Below are 12,423 nucleotides of genomic sequence, written 5' to 3'. Positions count from 1 at the left end.
ATTCTTTTACCACTGTGCCACCTGGAAAGCCCAACATAGATCAATGTTCAAATTCCAGTTCAGCCAATGACTTGCTCTGGGACCTTGAGCCAGTCACTTCTACTCTCTGAGCCTCAGTTTCCTCACTTGTAAAAGGAGATTTTTCCATTTCATGGGAATGTTCTAGGAATTCATTGAGGTACTAAGTATTAAAACTTAACACTGAACGTTGAATCAAATCATATTTTTCTTTTTGTTATAGAAGAGTCAGAACAGGAAGTGCTAAACTTTTCACCATTTACCCAATTATGACAATCCTTTTCATGCCACTGTATCTTTGTCCATGGTGTTCCTTTTGCCTGGAATGCTTTCCCTCCCGTCTATGTAATTCCTGCAGTTTGATGACCTCCTACTTGTGCTTCAACACCTAGCTCAACGTTCACCTCTTTTGGAGCCTTCTAAGAGTCTCCTAAGCAGAATGACATCTCAACTAGATCCCGCTTTCCTTCCCTATTAGGGCTTTTAAATAAAATGGCAGCTCAGTGATCTGATAACCTGTCTCTCTTCCCAACAAGGCTAGAGCTTCTCAAAATGAGAGAGCTATGCCTGAGTCATCAAACTGTCCCTCATTTAACAAAGACGCCATGTTAAATGCTCCACAAATGTTTGAGCAAATGAACACTTATCATCATAGCTATCTGATGCTGCTTAAACGATTCACGCTCTTATAAACAACGTACTTATTGTCTCAATTTCCATGATTCAGAAGTCTGGCATGGTTTAGCTGGGTTCTCTGACTCTGACTCTGTCACAAGGCTGGCATGAAAGTGTGGCCCTGGGCTGCAGTCATCTGGCATCAGAAGACTCAGCTGGGAAGGATCCACTTCCACGTTCAGTCGTGCCACTGTTGGCAGGAGTCAGTTTCTTGCAAATTGTTGAACTGAGACTTCACTTCTTCATGAGCTGTTGGCCATAGGCTTCTTTTGATCCTTTGCCATGTGAGCCTCTCCGTAGAGCATCTCACAACATGGAACTGTCTTCATTAGAGGGAGCAAGAGAGAGGACAAGAAAGAGTGCCAGCAAGAGTGTACTAACAAGAGAGTCTTCTGTTATCGAGTCACGGGAATGACATACCATTACCTTCACTGTGTTCTGTTCACTAGAAGCAAGTCACTAGGTAGAGCCCACACCAAGGAGAGTGGGATTACACAAGGCTGCAAATATCGGGAGGAAGCCACGTCAGCAGCTGCCTACCATACTTAACAAGGCAAAGGGGAACAGAGGGGAGCAAAAAGAAGAGAATGAAATGCTGAAAGGAAAGGATGAGGAGGAGAAGGCAAAGAAGAAGTAAGAATAAAGATGACAATGGAAGGGGGGGTCAGTCGTCAAACACTGATTGGACATCTGTTGTGTTTCCTGTAAGATAATACAAGAGACATGTGGGCTGTGATGTGATTCCTTCCTATGGGTGTTTTTCAAGATGGGGAGATGAAACACCCACATAAGGGATGACTACGTAGTAACTCAGGGTCATCTGTGGGATGGGCTACATGGTTCATCAGACCCTAAGTATTATGAAATTGAGACGAAGGTGAACTCATTGGGTCTGGTATGCTGGGCAAGGTGGGGCTCAAGCTGGGGCTTGCCACATGGGTAGACTTGGGATATGGAAGTAGCATGAGGAATGATATAGGAACAAGCTCAGATACGAGAAAGTGAAAGTGAAGTTGCTCAGTCATGTCCGACTCTTTGCACCTGCATGGGTTGTAGCTTACCAAGCTTCTCCGTCCGTGGGATTTTCCAGGCAAGAGTACTGGCTGCTGCTGCTGCTAAGTCGCTTCAGTCGTGTCCGACTCTGTGCGACCCCATAGACGGCAGCCCACCAGGCTCCGCCGTCCCTGGGATTCTCCAGGCAAGAATACTGGAGTGGGCTGCCATTTCCTCCTCCAATGCATGAAAGTGAAAAGTGAAAGTGAAGTCGCTCAGTTGTGTCCAACTCTTTGCGACCCCGACCCCATGGACTGCAGCCTACCAGGCTCCTCCGTCCATGGGATTTTCCAGGCAAGAGTACTGGAGTGGGGTGCCATTTCCTTCTCCAGGGATCTTCCTGACCCAGGGATCAAACCCAGCTCTCCTGCATTGCGGGCGGATACCTTACCCTCTGAGCCACCAGGGAAGATTCAGATATGAGGACTCATAAATAAATAAATAAAAAGGACTCAAAACACCTGCTGTGGGGGATTCTAGGAGGGCATTAGTGGGAGATGAGATTATGGAAGCAGATGGAGATCAGATCTTGAAGGTTCCTGAGAGTTTTGAGTTCCATTGGGTGGACAGGTGGGAGTCTTTGAAGGTGGCTGGTAGGAGGCTGTGTAAATGAGATTAAACACAGAAGTCTGGAATTAGAAACGCTGGCTTTCCAGGCCTCAGCTCTGTCGCTTACAGCTGTGAGAAGCTCCTGGGGCAAATGATTTACATTCATGAGCCTCAGTTTCTTCATCTGTAACATGATAACATCTTCTCCATGAGCTTGTTGTGAAGATTAAATAAAATAACGCTATAAAGTGCTAATGTAATGCCTGTCATATAGTGAGCCCATCTTGAGTAGTTAAGTAGTTGTTATTATTATTTCTGAGTTGGGGATGGGGGACGTGATTACCCTAAGAGATGGAGAAATTTAAAACATCCAAGTCGTCCTCTTATTGGCAAAACATTCATCTGGCCTTTTCCCTTGTCTCTTCTCGGTTGTGGACCCTGACAGATGAGCAATGGGGACCTAAAAAGTGACAGATGTGTCCAACTAGAACAGGACAAAGAGGGGAAGGATACAAAGGAATGACCGAACAATGCCTGGAATCATGGTCAATGGAGCTACAGGGGTTTAAGGAACTGTCTTTACAGAAATGTAACTCTGAGGCCAAGTCAAGGGCAAGTTCCCAGAATTTGCATGTGGGCACTGGTACAGCTGTTCTCATTCAGAGGGAGGGGCCTGACTTGGAGTCCAATGGCAGGAGCATCCTTGGAGGTCAGTGGAATGGGCATCCCTCCTTGTATCGTATTGTTATTCTTTGAAGGAGGTTGTTGACCTGAGCAGTTGTGGGAGGGACCATTGGGAAGGACCTCAGACTTGAGTGAATGAAGATCCTGATCTCTGGGGTGGTGGGGTTAACCTAAGTAAGTGAGGAAGTAGGGGAAGTTTGTTTGCTTTTTTCATCTACTGTTTTGCTCCTTCAAACTCCTTTTGGCCTTTTTATTGAGATAAAATGTACCTTCTAGGGTTGCGTCTCATGCTGTATTAAGGTAATCGTTCCTCCTCTCCACTTCTTCCCATCAAAGCTTACCAGTCCGGGGTTATATTCCCTCAGTAGTCCAGCTAACATTCCTTCTTCCCACTCTATTATTCATAAAGTGTTGATACTCAGACTTTCAAATTTCAAGTACTAGTATATTTTCAATGTTGAAACTTCCTTGTTGGGATAGAGATATAGATTTATTAATATCTCAACATGGAGGTTGCTAACTCTCTATTTTGTCAAATAAATATCTTAAACAAACTTACTCTATAAATGACATTTTTTTTCAACCCCAAAGAAGAAAGAATAGTTTCAAGTAAGGGCAATCCATTGAATGGAACAATTTCAGCTTTTTGAGAAACTTTCCCTACACTAACTTTATTGAAAAGTGATTGTACTATGATTTGGAAACTGTGGTCAGGCGTAATTTATGCTAAGGTGTTAATGGTTTCATAACATGTTCATTTAGGAAATATCAAGTGTCTCCTATGTGTTAACCCTTATGTTATATGCTGGACATGTGGAGATGAAGGAAACTTGGTATCTGATGTCAATAAAAATTCAGTCTTGATTGGGAAACATTTGTGAACAATGATGATGATCCCAGGGCTTCCCTGATAGCTCAGTTGGTAAAGAATCCACCTGCAATGCAGGAGACCCTGTTTCAATTCCTGGGTTGGGAAGATCTGCTGGAGAAGGAATAGGCTACCCACTGCAGTATTCTTGGATTTTCCTGGTGGCTCATCTGGTAAAGAATCTACCTGCAATGTGGGAGACCTGGGTTTGATCCCTAGGTTGGGAAGATCCCCTGGAGAAGGGAAAGGCCACCCACTCCAGCATTCTGGCCTGGAGAATTCCATGTACTATGTAGTCCATGGAGTCACAAAGAGTTGGAAACTACTGAGCCACTTTCACTTACATGCTGATTCCAGTTCAGTGCCTCAGAGCATGTGGCCCTGTGCTGTAGCAGTTTAGACAAAAAGGTATCTGGGCTGAAGAGCAGGATGGAGAAAATTTCGTAGGTGAAGAGGAATTCAAGAAAAGAACTCCCTGCTGGAAGGATAGAGAGCTGTGTTTCTAAGGGCTGCCATTTATCTGGGAGCTATAACCCCACTCCAGTACTCTTGCCTGGAAAATCCCATGGATGGAGGAGCCTGGTAGGCTGCAGTCCATGGAGTCACTAAGAATTGGACATGACTGAGTGACTTCACTTTCACTTTTCACTTCCATACATTGGAGAAGGAAATAGCAACCCACTCCAGTGTTCTTGCCTGGAGAATCCCACGGACGGGGAAGCCTGGTGGGCTGCTGTCTATGGGGTCGCACAGAGTCAGACATGACTGAAGCAACTTAGCAGCAGCCGCAGCATAGGTTGCTCAGTGCTTTGATGTCACCCAATTTTAATCATAGTGTCAGACTTTATTTTTCTGGGCTCCAAAATCACTGCAGATGCTGACTGCAGCCATGAAATTAAAAGACGCTTACTCCTTGGAAGGAAAGTTATGACCAACCTAGATAGCATATTCAAATGCAGAGACATTACTTTGCCAACAAAGGTTCGTCTAATCAAGGCTATGGTTTTTCCTGTGGTCATGTATGGATGTGAGAGTTGGACTGTGAAGAAGGCTGACCGCTGAAGAATTGATGCTTTTGAACTGTGGTGTTGGAGAAGACTCTTGAGAGTCCCTTGGACTGCAAGGAGATCCAACCGGTCCATTCTGAAGGAGATCAGTCCTGGGATTTCTTTGGAAGGAATGATGCTAAAGCTGAAACTCCAGTACTTTGGCCACCTCATGCGAAGAGTTGACTCATTGGAAAAGACTCTGATGCTGGGAGGGATTGGGGGCAAGAGGAGAAGGGGCCGACAGAGGATGAGATGGCTGGATGGCATCACTGACTCGATGGACGTGAGTCTGAGTGAACTCCGGGAGTTGGTGATGGACAGGGAGGCCTGGCGTGCTGCGATTCATGGGGTCGCAAAGAGTCGGACACAACTGAGCGACTGATCTGATCTGATCTGATCTGAAGGTATTACAATTCTCATTTTACTATAAAGGAAAGTTCATTAGGGAAAGTCACATGCTGGAGGTCACAAAGTGAGAGGCAGACATGGGGTTTGAATCTAGCCCTGCCTGACATCAAAACCCATGGGTTTAACCACCCCAGAACCTTCCTTAGAAAGCCCTCAGTGGCCCTCTGACTCATTCATACTCTCAATTCTGCTCACAAGGAGATGAGAAGAAAATGCAGCCTGGGGTTAGATTGTCAGTAGCTAAGGTTGCCAGATAAAATAAAAGGTGCCCAGTCAACTTTGATTTTCATATAAATGATGAAACTCATTTAAGTGTATCCCAAATATTACATGGGACATACTTAAAAAACATACATTGTTCATCTGAAATTCAAATTTAACTAGGTGACCTTTATTGGTGTTCTATATTTTTATCGACTACATATGTCCACCTTTCCAAAAGAACATGTATACAACTGCATTTAAACCAGAACTTACAGAACTTAGAAGAGCTTTGAGTAAAAAGTTCTTGCTTCCCGTGGAAACTCAAGTTCTTGTATTGTCAAGCTTAAATTAGGTTTCAGTGAAGCAAGATGGATTTAAGCTAGCCCCCTCTAACCCGTTAAAAAAGAAAGAGCAGTCTATTAGTTTTACTCAATATTGTGATTTCTCATGTAGAGAATGTCATGGAGCAGAAGAATAGTTTTGAATGTCACAATGTCCCTAAAAGGAAGGCGGGGGGTTGGGGGGGGTGGGAGTCGGGGAAAAACATCCTAAATCATCCCAATTTGGGGATTCTCCAATCCTCTGGGAGCTTCTTAGGGTCTCCCACCCTATCCCCATTTCTCTTCTATTCTGGACAGCCGAACCTCAGCTTTGCCTCCCATCCGGAGAATCCTAACAGGAGGGAGCTGGGAGGCAGTACAATTTCAGAGCACTTAGCAGCCACAAGAGCTTCCCTTTCTTCTCTTCTCCCTGTTATTTGACAAACAAGAAGGTTGTTTAATCACAGAAAGCAGACTGAAGTAGAGTTTTTATCTTGAGCCATTCGCCAAAAGGATCAAATTTGGGTTGCCTTTGAAGAAACGAAAAAGAGTGGCTTCTTTCCCTTCTTCTTTCCTGTTCCATCAGCTTTTTTTTTTTTTTTAAGTGACAGTTTGAAGGGAAAATGCTTACAGTATGGAAAAGACATAGAAAGCTCCCTGTTAAAGATACATAATCAAACCTTTGGGCTAATGAAACCTAATGCTTGTCTGCATAGTTTCTCTCTTTTTTGCTTGACCATTGTTCTGCAAATCCTCTGACCCAAAGCTTCACATTTTTGCCCTCTGTATTGCTGGGGCTGCTTAGAATTTGGGATCCAAGCGTTATATCAATCTTGAGATTGTTTAAACATTTGGGCCAGTGTATGGGGAGAAGGAAATATGGAAGCAGACACTTGGCATACATTATTTCCTGTAATCCTCCCAATAATCTCGTCAGGTAAAGTGCTGTTCTCCATACTTTACAGATTAGGAAACTGAGACTCAAGGAGTTTCAGGGTAGATGAGGTCAGGTGAAGGCTTTGTGGAGGTGTTAGAACAGAGGGGCTGAGGTTGCTAATTTGATACCCACTGAAAGACTTTCTTGACTCACCCTAGTTGTAGTCTTTGCCTTCCGAATTACTCATCCTTACTCTAATAATATTAAATCCCAAACTGCTATTGTAATGTGGGTATTTTTCTTCTCACCACATGGGGTGACGTAGAACAAATCAAAGTCTTCCCAACTTCCTGACAGCTTGAATGGAATAAGCCAAATAAGGCAATGTGCTCGTTAGAAAATAGATACCAGGATTTTCAAACTATGGGCATGAATGCCATGCTGCTGCTAGTCAGTGATGGAATTTGCCGAACACTTTGGAAAGTTCCTTGGATTTTCACCCATAGACTTCATCTGCTCACTAAGTGATTTAAAACATCCATATGAAGCCACTGGGGCAGGTTTCAGCAACCTGCCTGGTCCAGTTGATTCCCTACTGCAGCTCTTTCCCACCATACCTACTGGACTGCAAGGGGAAGGGCTTAAAATACAAAATGAAGAGTTGGGTGGGGTTAGGGCTAGGATTGAGAGGGGAAAAAATTCAGGTGGTAGTGATCCAGTCTGTGAATGCACTCATTCATTCATGCAAATATTTATGTAATCACTCAGTAATGTTTATTGAGTCTCCACTATGTGCCAGGACCCATTCACAGTGTGGAGATTATAGCTATGAACACGATGGATGATACCATTCAACAAAGACTATTTATTTTAGTAGTTGGGAGGGGAGCAGATAGTTTTGGTGATGAGTTTTATTATTATATAATCACAATGTGTGGCAGTTGTTTCAAATGAGCTATACGTGTGTATCATGGGAGGAAGCTGGTCTTCTCCAAGGAGGAAAGATTCTGAGTTGAGATCTGAAGGATGAAAAAGACTTAAAATAGGTGAGATGTGGGTGGCAGCGGGAAGAGAAAGCATCCTAAGCAGAGAGAACTGATGTGCAGAGATTCAGGGGGAAGAAAAGAACAGAATAGTAGTTTCTTCCTCTATCCCTAAGACCCCCACTCTTGTGTTTGTGACATTCCCTTGCCTGCACAGTGAGACCCTGTCTATAGCTCCCAGGGATTCTTACCTAGCCAGGTATCTGTAATCTCTTGGACAGTCTTATTCAAGTTTTATCCCAGGATAATGCACATAGACAGGTAAGCAAGAACTTTTCAGAGAACTTCATAGGTTTCATTGATCCCATAGGGCTCTGGCTTCAAAAAGTATAACTCAGGGAACTCAAACAGGGGCTCTGTATCAACCTAAAGGAATGGGATGGGGAGGGAGATAAGAGGGAGGTTTAATAGGGAGGGGGCATATGTATCCTATGGCTGATTCATGTTGGTGTTTGACAGAAAACAACAAAATTCTGTAAAGCAATTATCTTTCAATTAAAAAATACATAATTTTTTTAAAAAAGAAAGAAAGAAAGAAAAAAGAAGTACCGATGACATGCCCTTCCTATAGCTCCAGCTTCTTCTCTGGCTGTATCTCCAGCCCCAGGGCCTGTAAACTGAGCTACTTCTGGGAAGAGACTCCGTTCTCTTTCCATGCTGTAGCCTGTGTTCTCCCCCTCTGCCTAGGACACTCTCTGCTCCTACCACCTCTCCTGAATGACTCTTATTTCTGTTTCACAACTCAGCTCAGCTGAGTTAGTTCCCTTAAAAATCTTCCCATAACTCCCTTGGGCTGGGCCAAGGACCCTTTCTGAAAGCTCTCCCCGTTAGCGTGCTGGTGGCTCTGAATTCTGAATTTTGTCTTTTTAATGCTTTGTCCCCCTGCTCCTGGATTAAGAGCTCCTTGAAAGCAGAGGCTATGATTTTCATTAGACCCCAGTGCCTAGGACCCCTATGCTCCACAAGACATTCAGTCAGTACTTCCCAAATAAATTAGTGGAGTGCCCCAGCCTTGTCCGCAAAAGTTCACTCCCTAGCCCTATAGCTTTGATTCCTGTGTAACTCAAACCTGCATGCATGAACCCAGACTCTAGCTGACTTCCAGCTATGGGACTCCAGCTCACAATTATCATTACACTCAGACCTTCCAAATTTCCATCTCTGTGAACCACAGGAGCTACTCTAAAGAGTTATTCACCTCAGGCCCCTTGCTTTTTCTAGGATGTTTGTGAATTTCCTCCAACCACTGGATCAAGTCCCCTTACTCCACAATGCACTGAATGTCCTTATTACTTCTGAGCCAACATTTAGCAAGCATGTAATCTGGGTCATACCAGGCCCAGAGTTGGCTTTTTAAAAAACTTGCTATTCCACAGGAGGTCTGGGGACTAGCATCCATGGCATTACCTGGGAGCTGTTTAGAAAAAGGAAACACCTCCTAATTTATTGTATGAAGCAAGCATAACCCTGATACCAAAGCTTAGCAAAGACTCCCCAAGAAAACTACAGACCAATACCTGTTATGAACATTGATGCAAAAATCCTCAGCAAAATACTAGCAAGCAATTCACCAGCATATTAAAAGAATTGTGCACAGTGACTCTGGAATTTCATCCTGGAAGGCAAGGATTGTTCAGCATAGGAAAATTGATCAGTGCGATACACTACATCAGGAAAGTAAAGGAGAAAAGAAGTCACATGGTCATCTCAGTTGATGGAGGAAAAAAGCATTTGACAAAATTCAACTCCCTTTTCATGATAAAGATACTCAACAAAATAGGAATAGAAGGACTGCCTTAACATAATAAAAGCCATATATGAAAACTCACAGCCAACGTAATACTCGGTAGTGAAAGACTGAAAGCTTTTCCTCTAAGATCAAGAACAGGACAAGGATGCCCACATTCACCGTTTTATGCAAAATAATATTGGAAGCTCAAACCAGAAAAAAAAAATAGATATAAAAGGCATCCAAATTGGAAATGAAGAATAAAAATTATCTTTGTTTGCATATTGTATGGTCTTCTGCAGTTGCATTTGTATGTACAAACTGAGCATTTTGAAAAGGAGATTACAAAAGCAGTTCCATTTGCAGTATCATGAAAAAGAATGAAGTACTTAAAATTAACTTAATGAGGTGAAAGAATTGTACAATGAAAGCTATAAAACATTGTTAAAGACATAAATGAATGGTAACACATCTCATGTTCATAGATAAGAAGATTTTATTTTATTAAAATGGCACTATTACCCAAAAAAAAAAAAAAAAAAAAAGAAATACAGAATCTCTGGTTCTACCTTTGACCTAATGAATCGGAATCTAAATTTTAACAAGATCCCAAAGTGATTCTTGAAAAGCACTGGAACACACAGTTTTTCAGTTTTGGTTGCACATTAGAATCACCCAGGGAGCTTAAAAGAATTACCAAGCACCACCTCAGACCAATTGAATCAGAATCTTTGCTTATTTTATTAAATAAAAAAAGTATTTATTTGGCCATGCTGGGTCTTTTTTGCAGCATGTGGGATCTTCCGTCTCCATTATAGCATTCAGGATCTTTTTTTTTTTGTTTAGTTGCAGCCTAGGTAGCTGTTCCACCTGCCATCACCTGTGTGACCTCAAAGCCTCAGTTTCCACGTATGCAAAGGGTGCATCACAATAATAGCTTCATCCTTGGATTGTTATGAGGAGGGAACAGATGATTCATGCTTAATCCAAAGCAAAGGTAGAGATAGCAATCACTCAACAAATACTAAATTTGTGCTATGTTTAAAATGACTATTATGACTATTCCAAGCAAACAAAGTCATGAAGAAATTGTAGAATGTCACCCCTGGGAGGGCCCTTAGAGATGCCCAAGTCTAGGAGTTGCCACTGGGTTGAGAGGGAAAATGTTTATGCCTGAGGAAGGCTGGATGAGATGTAATTAGGAATGGTGGGGTCTGTGCTGAAAAGGAAAGCATTTGCCTGTGACTTGTAGTCACTGAAATTCTCTGCTTTGAAATACTCTGTGGGCTTCAAATAGAACACGTCTGTTGGCCAGAAATTTATCCTGTGGGCTGCCAGTTGGAGGCCTCTGAGAACCCAACCATATGATTTCAGGTGGAAAAACTTAGGCAAGAATTAAGAATGAGTTGCCCATGTTTCTTTTTATTCTTTTTGGCTACACTGGGCACACAGGCTTCTCTAGTTGTGGCATGCGGGCTCAGTAGTTGTGGTGCACAGGCTCAGCTGCCCCTCAGCACAGGGGATCTTAGTTCCCCTACCAGGAATCAAAGTCGCGTCCCTGCATTGGAAGGCAGATTCTCAACCACTACACCACCAGGGAGGTCCTGAGTTGCCCAAGTTTAATGAGGACAGGAATCCCAGTCCTTCAAGGCCTGTATGTACTGCCCAGCCTCATATAAAGATCCCCTGAAGGAGATGGGGCTGCAAGTCTTAAGCTTGTTGCTTAAATTCCTGAATCATAGATCTAGGGAATCTTCCATAAAGTCTAGTTGAAAAGGATTTTTTTTAAATGGCATTTATCATTTTTCTAAAAACAAAATTTATTTTAATTTATTTATTTTAATCATGACCCCCAGAGAAAAGTAAAAGAGAATGCTCGCTAGACATTCTGGCTGTATACTGTCAGACAATCCCTTCATTTATTTAAACAGAACCTGCTTCAGAGGGCCACCATGGGGAATAAACATAAAGATGTTCGTCAAGTTCTTGCACAGAGAGGAAAGATTAAATGCATTGGAAGTTACTCTGGGCTTTGAGTTGGCAGGAGCTTGCTTAGAATCTGGCCAGCCTGTAAGGTAAACTAAATTTCCAGGAGGAAAATGATGCATTAACAACTGTGGTCACATCACAACACTGACTATCGATTTGTTTGGTATTATTTCTGCAACGTCCAATCCAGGGGCAAGACAATAGAGGGGGTCCTGCTGCTGAGAGCTAACCCCAAAGCACTTGGGTGCAGAAGATGCCTGGCTTCAGCTTTGCCTCCAGATCTGCAGTTTACAGGGACCTATTAAGAAGAACAGCTTCGGTTTTCTCTTTCTTGTCCTTTTATTTTTTTCTCCGAACCAAAGGTCAGTTGCCTTTGTCTTCTGCTTCTGAGCATTCCAGGAGAGACTCCTGTACTCCTTTCAAGAGAAAAGAAGTAACAGACAAGACAAAGCGAGGCACATTCAGAAGTTGCATTCTGTCTTTAAAAGCAGAAGGTACTAGAGATGGAAATTATATTTTAAGACAAAAAGTATATCATGAGTTTCTGCTGGTATCTCTAGCTCAAATAAGGGCTGCAGGTTTTTCTCATAAATCATAAACATCACATTTGTATCTCCTTTCTGATATGCCAAAAATCCAAGTTTAGTGACACCAACATAATTACTCATTTTCTCTATCCCACTATATACATGTTTCAGAACACGCATACTTACACTACCGCCTATAATATGATTACTACTGAAATCAGTTTCAGATTTTGTTTTAACATCTCACTTGGGTATATATTCAAACTACTGTGTTTTAAAGTCCACTGAAATAAAATCACATTGAAGTGTATTTACTTTTATTCTTGATTTTTAGGGATTACTTTTTAATATAACTTTATTTTTTAATTATGTAAAATATTTGACTAAAAGTCAAAACTTCCACAAGTGTATTCAGACATAAGAATAAATG

The sequence above is a fragment of the Bos indicus genome, chromosome 17 (assembly GCF_029378745.1).
Source record: "Bos indicus isolate NIAB-ARS_2022 breed Sahiwal x Tharparkar chromosome 17, NIAB-ARS_B.indTharparkar_mat_pri_1.0, whole genome shotgun sequence".
Classification (NCBI taxonomy): Eukaryota; Metazoa; Chordata; class Mammalia; order Artiodactyla; family Bovidae; genus Bos; species Bos indicus.
This window is presented reverse-complemented; position numbering follows the sequence as displayed.